Here is a 15,345-nt window from a genome sequence, read left to right on the forward strand (position 1 = left end):
GGGAGCCATTGGACTCAGTCTAAGTCCTTCATTACCAGCAAACAAAATCACCCAAAAAGTCCAAAACCATTTAAAAACTTACAACAACAAACTAGAAGATAGTCACCATCATTGCATAGGTATCTTTCACTTATTCATTCAACCTAATATAATAGTAAAAACCCATCAACTTCACTATATAAAAACAATTTAGAATCTTTGTTTCTAGGTGTTTTGATCCTTTTTATATTTTATATTTTATATTTTCCCATGATTTTGGATTTTGCATCTTTGAAGAAAATAGTCGGGCTGAAAGAGCAAAGAGGAGCTCTTCTCCTATTTTTGATTGGTGAGTATAACTTTTTATTTATTTATATTAGTAGAAATTAGGAATTATAAATTAAATTAAAACCTTACAAACCAATATGGAAATGCCTACACACAAATGGTAGTCTTGGAGTGGACACCAAGTTAACATACATAGTAAGTCTTGGAGTGGACATCAAGTCGATCATGCCAAGATACAATACACAAACATACATAGAACTAGTAATAATCCTTATTACGGCATAGCTCATTTGGTAAGAAACCTTCAGACTAGGTTCTACATAATGCATTATAGAATAACACAAGGAAATTGCATTACAAAGTGAAGAAGTACATCTTCACGAGATAAAGACCCAGCAGAAGCTTACTACAAAAGAACAGACCAAACCAGCATCACTATAGTACTTCAACTAGACAGCAATAGAAGTTATAGAACCTCCATTCTCATAACTGTTTGGTAAGAGAACAGAGTTCACAAATGGAGCTGTGCCATTATTAGAAGCGCCCTGTATATTTAGAATCGATGTAATCAAATTGTAGATCTCAACATTCTCAAAAGATGGAATCTTGTGACCTCTTGCAAACCGAGGACCATGGCCAATAAAGATGGACCTCATAGAGAAGTAAGCATTATCGTAACCATGAGATCCCGCACATCTTCTCTGGCTCAAATTCCTCCGCTCCACCACAAACCCTTCATCGAGCAGTCCTATTATTGGAGACTAGTATGCCAACCGAGCTTCGCACTGGTTTTTCAAAAGTAGTCGGTGCACACATGGTATTTTAAGAAAATTCTGCTCAAGGATCATTCTAAGTTGATGCTTAATTGCTTCACATATATATGATGTATGTATATGAGCAATTATTATATACACTACCCTGTCCCATGGTATATGTTTGGGCTGGAGGATTGAGATTTGATTCGGACTAAAGTTTCTTTTCCTTGACACAACAATCGATTTTATTGTCAGATTTCTAAATGGATTCATAGATAATTGCCTGAAATAACTTTGGTTCACAATCGTTTTTAGATAAGACAATGCTCTTTAATACCAAAAGGAATGATGTACAATGTAGGAGGCCTCAGCCAGTGAAGCTGATGGACTGATGGTCTTGGCGTGCGTTAGTGGAAGCAGTATGTTGGTCTCTGTCTCTGAGAACCACTTTTGGCATGTAGAGAACATTGTGTCAGAGTATTAATGATTAGGCCAATGAAATTACTCAGTGATCGTCTCAAGCTCATTATAGTTGCAATTTGCATTGAACTTTCACGATTAGTCTGGTACTCTGAATTTGAAATTACCGGTACACCGGTGATAGCTGATACATTGCCATCGATACGGTTGTTATCATGCAATGACGGTTTATATATAGCACGATGTTACCTACATAAGTACAGATAGCACACACACTTAACATACACGATACACACGGACACACCATATATTCCACATAATTACTATAGGTAACATTCCCTTACGATGAAAATTGAAAAATGGTAAACTTAAATAGATATGTGCTGGCGTGTGGCATATAACTGATGAAGTCAAATTTGGTCATGCGGGTTAATTTTCTGAGATAACCATTTTAAGGGAGTGAAAGCATATCTAATAGAAAAGACTTATTAAAATTGACCAGATTCTGTGTGAATGTAGTTTGACTCTGATCACATCCAGCAAAAAATCTTCTAACCAGGCAACCCTACACACAACTATTCTAAGAACCTCCGAAGTCATCAAGTCAAACTATTCTAAGAACCGCTGAAGGATTCACAAGGTGATACTCTCACTGGCCAAGCTGAAGTCATCAAGTCTATCTTGGAGTATTACACTGATTTGCTTGGAGCAGATGCAGGAGAGATATATGAAGAGGAGTTCCTTAACGAATTGCAGGTCAGAGACACAGTATCTGATCAGATGAAACTTAGTCTTGATACAGAGGTCACAGCAGAGGAAATCAGATCAACCCTTTTTGAGTTGAAGGACAACAAAACACCAGGACCTGATGGCTTCACTCCATATTTCTTCAAGAGATGCTGGTCTATTGTTGGTCATGACTTCACTGCGGCTATCTTAAATGCTTTTGCTTATTGTAGATGTCCTAGAGGTGTTAATGCTACTTTTCTATGTCTCATACCAAAAGTCAGCAATCCCTCCAAGGTTGAGGATTTCAGGCCTATAGCATTGTGTAACACTACATACAAATGCCTTTCTAAAATCATTTCAAATAGGCTAAAGCTTGTTATCAATGACCTAGTGCAGACTAATCAATCTGCTTTCATCCCTGACAGATCAATCCAAGATAACATTCTCCTTTCACATGAGCTACTCAGAGGTTATGAAAGGAAGAATGGTACTCCGAGATGTACCATCAAGGTGGATATCAGGAAGACATATGATATGGTAAGTTAGGAGGCTATCAAATCTATGTTGAAGATTTTCAGCTTCCCACCTAACATATGCAAATGGATTGAAATGTGCATCTCAACTCCTTCCTACTCTGTATTGATAAATGGCGCTCCTGAAGGATTTTTCTCTGGAAGAAGAGGAGTTCGTCAAGGAGATCCTCTATCTCCATATATCTTTGTGCTTGTTATGGAGATTCTCAGTTGTATTCTCAAGCAAAAGATTGATGATAAATCCATTCAATATCATTCAAAATGCAAGTAGGTGAAGTTGTCCCATTTGGCATTTGCGGATGATGTGCTCATGTTCTATAAAGGGGAGGCTTCCTCTGTTCAAGCAATCAAGGAATCTCTTGACATGTTTGGAAAAGCTACAGGCTTACAGATCAACAAGTACAAGACAACTCTCTTAGCAGGTGGTCTAAATGAGCAAGATTCTGTATCCTTGGCCTCTATACTGGGGGTGGAGTTGGTTAAACCACCAGTGAGATATCTTGGTTTACCACTCATCTCGGCTCGGTTAGGCATAAGGGAATGTCAGCCTCTTGTGGAGAAGGTAACAAATAAGATTACAAACTGGAAATCGAGACTGCTTTCTTATTCAGGAAGAGTACAACTAATCCAATCAGTGCTGTTATCGTTTCATACCTTTTGGGCTAGAACCTTCATTTTACCTAAGACGGTACTGGAGCAAGTTGAAAGGATCTGTGTCAAGTTCTTATGGTCTGGAAGTTCTAACCAGAAAGGCTATCACCAAGCAAGTTGGAGAATGGTTTGTCAGCTAAAAGAAGAAGGTGGGTTAGGATTTATGAACTTGCATAGATGGAATATTGGTGCGTATTGTGGTTTGATCTTTAAATTGGTAACAAAAGAAGATACAATATGGGTTGATTGGACGTGGAAGCAACACATCAAGTCAAGTCACTTTTAGACTATGAAGGTGCCACAAGATTGCTCGTGGACATGGCGTAGTATTCTGAAGACAAGAGCAGTGGCCAAAAATTTCATAAAATACACCATTGTAAATGGGAATGACGTCTTATTGTGGCATGATATATGGTGTGATCGATCACCATTGATAGAAGACGAAGAAGCTAAAGCAGAGTGGAATTTCCCTGATGATACAAAAGTGAGTGCACTCATTGAAAATGGGAGGTGGAATGGAGAAGTTAATGGTTTACAGTCATTGTCGCTGAAAGAAACTATTAGGAAAGTGGAGATTAATCAGCATCTGCCAGCTGATAAGATCGTATGGACTCCACATCAGAGTGGACTTTTCACATCTCACAGTGCCTACGATGCTCTAACTCAGAGGAGAGAAACGAAAGGATGGCATAAACTGGTGTGGGGAAGATGGGTACTGCCAAGACACTCATTTACTACCTGGCAACTATTCTTAAACAACATTCCTACTCAAGACAGGTTGGTACAAAGAAAAATCATTTCCTCTTCAGCTTGCTGTCTTTGTAGTAACAGCAGAGAGTTCTCTGTGCATTTGTTCTTTGAGTGCTCTTATTTGAGGGAGATTGTTACCAGAGTCAAGCAACTGCTGGGCATAGTTACGGATAATAGATCAGCAAACAGAGAATGGTCTTCGATCCAAAGACTCTGCAAGAATGAGGAGGTGGGGGAAATCTATAAAGTCTTCTTTTGTACAGCTGTGGATAGCATATGGAAGGAAAGAAACTCTCGCAGATTCAGGCAAATTTTAAATCAGCTAGGACGATATTTGACAAACTGGTAAGTGAGGTAAGAAATTATCTGCAAGTTCTGAAACCGGAAATTAAAGAGTCCATCACTGCCAGGAATTTGTTTCATCGGTTAAATATAGATATCCAACTGAAGTTTCCAAGATATACGGACTGTTTCTAGATTCCTCCACTTGGAAATCGGGTGAAGGCAAATGTTGATGGTGCGTTGAGTACCAATGGGACAGGGCATGGTGGTCTAATAAGAAATCAAGTCGGCAGTGTTCTAGCTTGTTTTAGTGGAAGCGGAGGAATGCACTTAGTGCTCATTCAAGAATTAAAAGCCATTGATATATGTCTACAGAGATGTCTGTCAGAGGGATATAAGGAAGTAGAGGTGGAAACTGATTCTTTGAGGGCAGTGAAGGCTATCAATAAGTTGGAGAAGCCACCTTGGTACTGTTGGGATATTCTGGAAGCCATTGAAAAGAAAAAAGAAAAGTTTATCTTTGTTTCCTTCTCCCATGTGTACAGAGAGGTAAACAGAGCGGAAGATTACTTAGCATCTCTAATTCAGGGTAGTTGTAATCTTTTAATTCAATTTGTCCCTCCACTAGATCATGTATTGCAGAATATTATAAATGATGATGTGAGTGGACAAAAGTATGTAAGAAAAGGTTAAATCAATACAGGTGGAGGTCTGCCTAACCTCAGCTTAAATATATTTAACTTTGAAATACCAACATAATGAAGCCAATTAAGAACCCAATCAATAAATAAACAATTAAAACACTCAATCAACTAAAATAAATATGATTAAAGTGTAGAACTTTACAGAATCGAGGGTTGGTCGAATCGGCGAAATGTTGAGTTCAATGTTTAACATTGAAATAGTGAACACAATTACTCGGCTAATCGAGACTAATTGGCCGAGTACTCGGGGAGTTTTTGAGCCTGATTGTGATCGGGGATTAAATTGTTAGTCAGGTCGGCTAAACAGCGAGTATCGAATACTCACCGATTAATCGGGGAGTACTCAACGATTTAATAGCCCAGCTAAGAACCATAATAATTAGATCAAAATCTGACACTAAGGTAGCACCCCCACAACACATACGACATTTTCAACCGACAAAGCACACAGAACCAAGATAAAAGTAACAGTGAATTGCTCTGCAGCTTATGCTGCATGTTGGAACTATGACTTGTGGATTCATTAAGACTTGAATCCGACTAAAAATATCAAGCAATCACAATTAGCATAAAAAGTACAGCTTACTGATCCATCACATGTTGAGTAATCTTTCAAAGGCAATGGCACATTAAGATCAATAGCAGAAGGAAGATGCACCAACTCTACCCGGTTGTCAGAAATGGCATCTGCAACACACTTGGCTTTTGGTTTCTCACCACTGCAACATTTTGTTACATTAGAAGAAGCAATTTCATCACGATAGTAACAAATGTTTGCCTTCACATAAAAATTAATAATAATACAATAGTTGGATATCTATATGTAGAGAAAAACGATGTTTTCTTATTCTGGTGTGAAAGGCGCGACCCGCGCTCCATTTACACCTGGGCAAGGCGTGACCCGCGCTCATGTTTTTGGCGACCTCCAGTGATTTAAGCGCGACCCGCGCTCAACTTTGCCTGGTCGAGGGCGCGACCCTAATAATAATACAATAGTTGGATATCTATATGTAGAGAAAAACGATGTTTTCTCATTCTGGTGTGAAAGGCGCGACCCGCGCTCCATTTACACGCAAGGCGTGACCCGCGCTCAACTTTGCCTGGTCGAGGGCGCGACCAGCGCTCCACCTTATTTCAGCACGAATTTGCCATTTTTCGGAAGTTTTCTGAAATAGTATAAATATAGGTTTTTTCTGTAGAAACCTAATTTTTCCAAAACAAAGAAAGAGAGAGATTATAAGTGAGCAATTCTTTGTGAGTTGAGTGTTCATTCTTTGTGAGTGAATTGAGAGACTTGTAATATGTTACTCCGGACATCTAGTAAAGCTTGGAACTGGTAATGTGGACGTAGGCAAATTGCCGAACCACGATATATCTCGTCTTGTAGTTTGTTCTTCTTTTATATTAATTATTTTACTTTAGATACTTGTTATTTGATATTGAGAAGTGTTGGGATTACTTTGGAGGGTGTTGAAGTCTTGTCTAGTAAGAAGGATCGATCCTTGTGTAGGATTGATCTATTATAGTGGGTAACATTATTTTCACAGTGTTATATTCGTAACAATTGGTATCAGAGCATAGGTTTACGACCTAGAAATTGGTGTAGACAAGGTGTTCGATTAAATTCCTGAGTTAAAGTTTTTTTTTGTTTGGGTTATTGTGTGTAACTTGAAAAAATGGCTCCCAAGATGTCAAATGCTAAGTTTGAAGTAGAGAAGTTTAATGGGAAGAATAATTTTGGGATTTGGAGAATCCAAGTAAAGGACATCTTCATCCAATAAGGTTTGCATAAGGCTTTAAATGGGATTAAATCTAAGGCGGCGAGTATGAGTGATGATGATTGGGAAGAGTTCGATCTACAGACTTGTTTATCAATCCGGTTGTGTCTTGCTAATGAGGTTATGTATAGTGTGATGGGAGAAGATACCGCTGTCGATATTTGGCTCAAGCTAGAGTCTATGTATATGACCAAGAGCATGACTAACAAGATGTACCTTAAGAAGCGTCTTTATCGGTACATGATGGTGGATGGTTCAACGATGCAAGAGCACGTTAGTGAGTTCCGTCGATGCCTAGCGGATTATTTGAATGTTGGCATGAAGATGGATGATGAGGATCAAGTGGCATGTTTAATATTCTCTTTGCCAGAAAGCTATGAGCATCTAATGACTAACTTTATGAACAGAGAAGATGTAGATCTCGACGAAGTTCAAACTGCGCTTCTTTCTTATGAGTTGATGAAGAAGACACGAGTTGAGAATAGCATTGATGCAGGATAGGGGCTAGTGGCAAGAGGAAATTTGTATGAATAGAATTCTACAAGTAATGAGAATTCTAGGTCCAACTTAAAGAAGCCTTTAAAACATGTAAAGTACTACAATTGCAATGAAAAGGGACATTACGTAAGTAATTGTCCTCACCCGAAGAAAGAGAACAAGAGAGATAGTCAGAAGAAAGGTAAGGCACAAATTGAGGCAAGTTATGCTTCAGGCTTTGAAGGGGATGAGTTCAGTCTCTGTGTGCCCACACAAGACTATATGACCGAAAGGTGGATTCTTGATTCTGGATGTTCTTATCATATGTGCCCGAATAAAAAGTGACTTACTTATTATGAGAGCATTGATGGTGGTTCCATTTTGATGGGTAATAACGTTGCTTGTAAGACGATAGGAATTGGAACTATACAGATCAAGATGTATGATGGTGTAGTGAGGACTTTAACCGATGTGAGACATGTTCCTGAGCTAAAGAAAAGTTTTATTTCTCTTGGTACCTTGGATTCCAAAGGCCACAAGTTTGTGGGCGAAGGTGGAGTCCTAAATATTGTTAATGACTCTTTAGTTGTTATGGAGGGTCAAAAACATGGAACCTTATATACTCTGATAGGTAGTACGGTGATAAGCGATGTAGTAGTGGGTGCATGTAGTAATGATTTTGAGTGTACTAAGATATGACATATGCGTTTAAGGCATATGAGTGAAAAGGGTTTGTCTGAGTTGTGCAAATGAGGGTTCTTGAAGAATTTGAAGAAGCCAAGTATAGGGTTCTGTGAGCATTGCGTCTATGGTAAGTAGTGTAGAGTCAAGTTCAAGTCAAGCAAGCACACGACAACAGGCATCCTTGACTATATGCATACGGATGTTTGAGGACCCTCCAGGGTGGCTTCAAAGGGAGGTAACCGCTATTATGTCTCATTCATTGATGATCATACTTGCTATGTGTGAGTGTATATGATGAAATCAAAAGATAAAGTGTTTGAGACATTTAAGAAGTGGAAGGCAAGGGTTGAGAATCGCACAGATAGGAAGGTAAAGACACTACGGTCTGACAATGGTACTGAGTATACCTATGGACCTTTCCAAGAGTTTTGTCTTGTAATGGGGAATTGCCGCATTAATGGACGATCGAGGGCATGCCACAGCAGAATGGAATGGCAGAGAGGATGAATAGAACCTTGCTTGAAATAGTGAGATGTTTGTTGTCTAATGCCGGTCCCAGGCAAAGATTATCAGCAGATGCGTTATCCATGGCGTGTTACCTGTACAATAGGTCACCAGTACCAGCTATAGATTACAGGACACCTTATGAGGTGTAGTTAAGTAACTTAGCTGATTATAGTATTTTGCGAGTGTTTGGATCGATAGCTTACTACCATGTGAGGGAAAGCAAGCTAGATCCTAGAGCTAAGAAGGCCATATTCTTAGGTTTTGCAAATGGGGTAAAGGGATATAGATTGTGGTGTCTAAAAGACCACAAGTTCCTAGTTAGCAGAGATGTTACCTTTGATGAGACTTTTCTGTTATCTTTCAGTAAGCCGAAAGTAGCTGGGTAGAATGGTGAGTCTATAGAAGTTCAAGCTACTGAGCTTGAGTTGTTTGATGCAGTAGATGACTGGTTAGATCATGATGAGGTACCAAATCATGAAACCACACAGCAACAGGAAGAAGAGCAAGAGCATCCGCAACTTGTACTGGTTGACCCTAGGCCAAAGAGACAAGTTAAAGAAGTGCACAAGTATGGGCACGAGAAGCCGGTAAAACAGTATGGTCAGGTGGATTTAGTGGCATATGCACTGAATATCGAAGATGATGAGCTAGATAGCTTCAAGGAAACTGTTAGAGATGCTCATTATAGAGATTGGTTGGTAGCTATGCAAGCAGAGATGGAATCTCTTGATAAAAATCACACATGGGACCTAGTTTTATTGCCAAAGGGCAAAAAGACTATCGGCAGTAAATGGGTGTTCAAAAAGAAAGAGGTCCTTCCTGAGTCTGATAGTACTGGGTACAAGGCAAGAGTGGTAGCAAAGGGTTTTTCACAGAAGGAAGGAGTCGACTATAATGAGGTATTTTCCCCGGTGGTCAAACATACATTCATTTGTGTGTTATTGAGTTTAGTTGCTCACTTCAACTTGGAGTTAGAGCAACTTGATGTGAAAACTGCTTTCTTGCATGGGGACTTGGAGGAAGAGATCTATATGAGACAACCTGAAGGGTTTGTCGTTGCTGAGAAAGAAGATCATGTATGCAAATTGAATCGGTCACTGTATGGGTTAAAGCAATCACCCAGGCAATGGTACAAGCGCTTTGACACGTTCATAATGCAACATGAGTACACCCAAAGTAAGTATGATTGTTGTGTTTACTTTCATAGGCTTCGTGGTAATGACTTCATCTATCTCCTGCTTTATGTGGATGATATGCTTATTGCTTCCAAAAACATGGTGGAGATAGACAAGTTGAAATCCCAACTTAGCTCTGAGTTTGAGATGAAAGACTTAGGTGGAGCCAAGAAAATACTGGGCATGGAGATTGACAGAGATAGGCAGAATCGACGGATAGTTGTATCTCAGAAGAAATACCTTCAGAAAGTACTTTCGCGTTTTGGTATGGAGAATGCAAAGTCGGTTTCTACACCTTTGGCTGGGCATTTTAGGCTTTCAGCTAAGTTCTCTTTTAGTTCGGTGGAGGAACAAAAGCATATGGCACATGTTCCTTATGCTAATGCAGTGGGCAGTTTGATGTATGCTATGGTGTGCACATGCCCAAACATTTCACAGGCAGTTAGTGTTGTAAGTAGGTATATGGCTAATCCTGGGAAGCAGCATTGGGAGGCAGTGAAAAGGGTATTAAGGTACTTAAAGGGTACCTTGGATGTAGGATTAGTTTATGGTGGAGGCACTTGTTATGTCAGTGGATATGTGATTCAGATTATACAGGTGATCTAGATAGACGACGATCGACTACTGGTTATGTTTTTATGATGCATGGTGCACCGGTTAGTTGGAGGTCTATGTTACAGGCTACAATTACTCTATCTACTACTGAGGCAGAGTATATGGCAGTGGCAGAGGCAGTGAAAGAGGCATTATGGCTTCGAGGTCTTCTGGATGATATGGGTATTGAGTAGAACAGTGTTGCTTTGCATTGTGATAGTCAGAGTGCTATTCATTTAGCGAAAAATCAGGTTCATCATGCTCGGACCAAGCATATTGATGTCCGTTATCACTTTATACGGGATGTCGTTGAGGATGGTGATGTAGCACTTGAGAAAGTGGACACCCATGACAATCCTGCTGATATGATGACTAAGGTTGTCACCGGAGTTAAGTTCCAACACTGTTTGGACTTGCTCCAAATCCTAAATGCTTGATAGAGCCCTTTGTGGGCATGGCCCTTAGGGGCGGATGGATTGCGAGTTTCTGGATGGATGTGTTCTTGCTGGATGTGTTCGGCTCGGTTTTATGTGTTCAAACCTCACCGAGGTGGAGAATTATAGAGAAAAACGATGTTTTCTCATTCTGGTGTGAAGGGCGTGACTAGCGCTCCATTTACACCTGTGCAAGGTGCGACCCGCGCTCATGTCTTTGGCGACCTCCAATGATTTAAGCGTGACCCGACGCTCCACCTTATTTCATCACGAATTTGCCCTTTTTCAGAAGTTTTCTGAAATAGTATAAGTATAGGTTTTTTCTATAGAAACCTAACTTTTCCAAAACAAAGAAAGAGAGAGATTATAAGTGAGCAATTCTTTGTGAGTTGAGTGTTCATTCTTTGTGAGTGAATTGAGAGACTTGTAATCTGTTACTCCGGACATCTAGTAAAGCTTGGAACTCGCAGTGTGGACATAGGCAAATTGCCAAACCACGATATATCTCGTCTTGTGGTTTGTTCTTCTTTTATATTAATTGTTTTACTTTAGATACTTGTTATTTGATATTGAGAAGTGTTGGGATTACTTTGGAGGGTGTTGAAGTCTTGTCTAGTAAGAAGGATCGATCCTTGTGTAGGATTGATCTATTGTAGTGGGTAATGTTGTTTCCGCAGTGTTATATTCACAACACTATACTTAACCCATAAACTGAAGTGGATATTCGTAGAGATATAATGACAAAGAAAAAACATCCTAGGACAAAGGGTAAACCCTAGAAAAGAATATGTCAGAATGACAGTGATACTGAGCCAAGAAGCAAAACACAAACCAGTATCGTAATACAACGTAATAACAGCACATTGACGCATAGAGACAATTACTCTCAATAGACTTGTAATATGTCATAGAAGACAGGTAAACAAAGTATCAGCCTTCATTTAAAAGTTTGTAAAACAGCTCAGCGTTTAGTCCATAATGCAACATTTGCTTACTTAACTCTATAATTAACTAAGGCTAGCATATGCAATTGCCTCAGTGTTATAGTAACCTTCCAGGTTTGCATAATTGAGTAAGTTAGTAAGTGCATATAGCGATAGGTATAACTTGAATTAGCATCAATGTGACTTATGGTATCCACAGTCCAAGTTGTACGAAAGAGGAGGACTTATTGACGTAACTCAGCAATTGGAGTTGGAAACTATCTAGCATGGTATCCATGTGATAAATCAATGATATGTGAAGGTGAAAGCAGTCTGTGATTCGAATGCTTAATTTGCTCCAGTAAGTATCCTCAAGACTTATAACAGTCAGGCAGATGAAATCATTTTTAGTTGGAAGAAGACTTTTGTTTTCGTTGCGATCCATCTAGTTCACTATTTATCCTTCTCCAAATAAGTCGCACGAAATTGACTTAAGTTTCTCCATTTAATTTTATTCAGCAAATTACCTATGAACTATGCTGGTTACCAAATGCCTCCTGAGTATTAAAATCAAGATTTTACAACACAGTCTTAATTTTAAGTTTTATCAAACACCCTTCCAAAATACCATGTCGAAAACTCTCCTATTACAACATGTAGGTTCCCAAGTTTCTTTTCTCTTTCAGTAAAAGTAGATAATATAGTTATATATTAAGGGATAAACTTCAGTAGTTCCTAACTTCACTAAGATGAAATATCCTACAATACAATGGTTATCAAGAAGACTGTAAGCACACTATCCCCATTAAACTAATCAAATAGATATTTCTAAGTCTGACATATAAATTTTGAAAGATGTTTAAATAAGCAAACCTGCAGCAGTACCACTGGACCAATCCACGAATTTTCCCTGTGATTATTTTGGCCATCCTTTAGAAATAGTCGATACTCGCAATCAGCCAACAATTTCCCTATCGTGCGATGCATTTCAACAGGAACCAGCTTAGACTTTTCTTCATCGGTGCATGTCCTAGCCAAGTGTAGTTTAAGTCTTCTAACACCACCGTACGTCACAATTTTTTTTACAGTAGTTACACTGGGATTTCTTGCGATCATCATCAAATGATATTCCATGATCCTAAACAATGTCCGGCTTACAAGGCACACCTATACAAAACATATATATAGATGCACAAACTAAATCTCCTGAAACCTATATACAGACTACAAAGAAAAGTAGTCTTAAGACTTATTTTCCTGAAACCCTCCTGTATAATGAAACAATGTTCTTAACATATTGGTACACAGTAATTAACATCTTGTATAATGAGATCGTAAAGAACTTTCAATTAAGTGGAAGACAATGAGCAAATATTGAGTTTAATGTATGTATAATATCCCTTTAAATAACAAAAATATATAAGTAAAGCAACTTCAACATATAACTTGAGTGTATTTTCGTATGTCGTTCCGCACTCCTTCGTTTACGTCATGATTCTATTGATGAGAAGCCTTATGAATTCAATCAATCCTGTAGTAAGAATAATTTTAAATCTCATTATTAGTTATTATTTCAATATTTTATTTCCAAGTATTAGGGAATAAGTATGTTACCTGAATTTCTACACATTGTTTTTTGGCATTTGGTTATTCATCCTCTTGTTTGATTTTGATGCCCTGTTTTTAAGATAGTAATTGAATAGGTTAGTAGTAGAGCAAAACGTTAGCTATGACTATTACTGGGGTATGAAAGGAAGCTAAAGTTCCACAGCTTGCTTAGGCAATAAACTGCAACAGTAAAATTTTAACAATGCATTATAACCAACAGTAAAATTTGTACTTACCTTTTCAATTTTGTCTAATTTTGAGACAGTTAATGAGCTATCTTTTCCATTTTCACAGTTGTACTTTGTTATTCTGACTTCAAATTCATATTCCTTGCCAATTAGTTCTTCTAATATTTCAGAAACCAAGTCGAAGCCATTTTCATGCATAGAATATTTTAATATCATTGTGCGAGATTTTTTGTAAATAAATATAATTTTAAAGAGTTAAAGCTAATTAATACCTGTTTCTCAATTTTCAACAGTTCATCCAAAGGACGTTGCAACAAATATTCGGCCTCATCATCAAACAATGTTATCAACTTTTTGCATGTTGAATCTTCTATTTCAAATTGGAGTTTGTACCTGCATAGAATGTAATTACTTTAGTCTCTATGATAATATTTGTATTTTTTTTTTAATAATATTTGTTACAATACCTTTTTGTTGGTTCTTTCATTAAAATGGAACAATAATCACACCACCATTCTGGATATTTTAGTTATACTTTTCTTCTGCACTGATCGCTTTCACAACAATTGTAATGCCAGTTGTATTTGTTGTCAATATCTGATATTTTTGCTTTAAATTTGTACCTTTTCCCCTATACATTGATAATTTCAAATTTTGTTAAACAGTAAAACAATAATTGAAAAAAAGAATTACACATGAACTTGGATAAAGGCAGGAAGTTACCACTGATGAAGTACTTAGCAATGTATCAATTTCTTCTAAATTTTTCACTCGAATTGCCTCTGTTGCATAGGTAGATGGCCTTTTTCTTGAAATTGGCAACTCTGCCCGTGGATTGTTTGAACTGCATTTTACATGAGAGATATGTCATAAACTTTAAAGTATGTACATAATTTTTTCTTGTTAAATAAGTAATTGTTATCTATTTTTTAAAGTATGAGCATCATCTGTTTCCAGGTTTATATACACCTTTGTCGCTGGTGTTGGTTGGAGTACATATTTACCTGAAGCCCAATAACTTCATACATTAGCACATATCACTCAAATTTATTGAATGTACATATTTAGATAGATGTACCTGAGAACAATCTGACTATTGTTGAAGTCACAGTTATAATATCTCTTGGGCCTTTTTTTGTTAGGACTTGTGGTATTTGTTTAATCCGATCTCCCCAGAAAGTAATTTCCAAGCATTCCATTCTAACAACAAATAAGGAAACAGAGTTCAAAATATACCATTGGTGATTAGTTGGTTTATTAAATAGTAGAGTATCATTAATAAGAAAAAACATACCTCTCATTATCAATGTAGATTGCTTTTTTATTTGATTGTCCCATTCTTGTGTGAACATTTTTTTGCAATTCACCGATGTTGTTGTAGAATCCAATGACATCTTAATAAGGTAAACTTTATTGGTAAACCTATGAAAATTTTACCAATAAACGAACTAATGTACTTTGAAAAAAAAAATGTTAGAATTCCCAGTAAGAAATTCGTCTTGCTTATCTCGTGGGGCTAATTTCTTAAAATCGACAAAGCTGAATAGTTGTCGTGGAATTGATGTTTCATCTGAAATATTCCTCATGGTTGTATACTTCTCAAATGTTATCTTGTTTTTATTGTTCACGGGACAGTAAGACCTAACGTTTTTAACGGTGAATTTTTCCAAATGTACCACTGAACCATCTTGAACTTTTTCCTTAAACTGTGGATAAGATCTCTATAGGTATAAACGCATTGATTTGGTCACCCTGTATGAATGAAAAAAAAAAATAATTGATATAAATCTTAAAGTGATAAAAGAGATGTTGAATAAGTGTGGTACTTACTTTTTCGTCGATGAGGATCATATCCTTACTTAACAATGTCTCATTTCCAACCAGAT

The 15,345-nt window shown here is 37.7% G+C and overlaps 1 long non-coding RNA gene and 1 pseudogene across 1 annotated transcript; both read right to left on the reverse strand.

The window, feature by feature from the left end:
* Nucleotides 1-716: 716 nt before the first annotated feature.
* Nucleotides 717-15,345, reverse strand: part of LOC147512084 (nucleotide pyrophosphatase/phosphodiesterase 1-like) — a 99,062-nt pseudogene continuing 84,433 nt past the window's right edge.
* Nucleotides 13,038-13,644, reverse strand: LOC147512085 (uncharacterized). The gene is made up of 3 exons (XR_015217134.1): nt 13,508-13,644; nt 13,278-13,340; nt 13,038-13,194 (listed from the first exon to the last, which is right to left on the reverse strand). It is a non-coding gene; the product is annotated as an uncharacterized LOC147512085 (long non-coding RNA).

This window comes from Coptis chinensis, chromosome 3 (assembly GCF_015680905.1).
Source record: "Coptis chinensis isolate HL-2020 chromosome 3, ASM1568090v1, whole genome shotgun sequence".
Taxonomy (NCBI): domain Eukaryota; kingdom Viridiplantae; phylum Streptophyta; class Magnoliopsida; order Ranunculales; family Ranunculaceae; genus Coptis; species Coptis chinensis.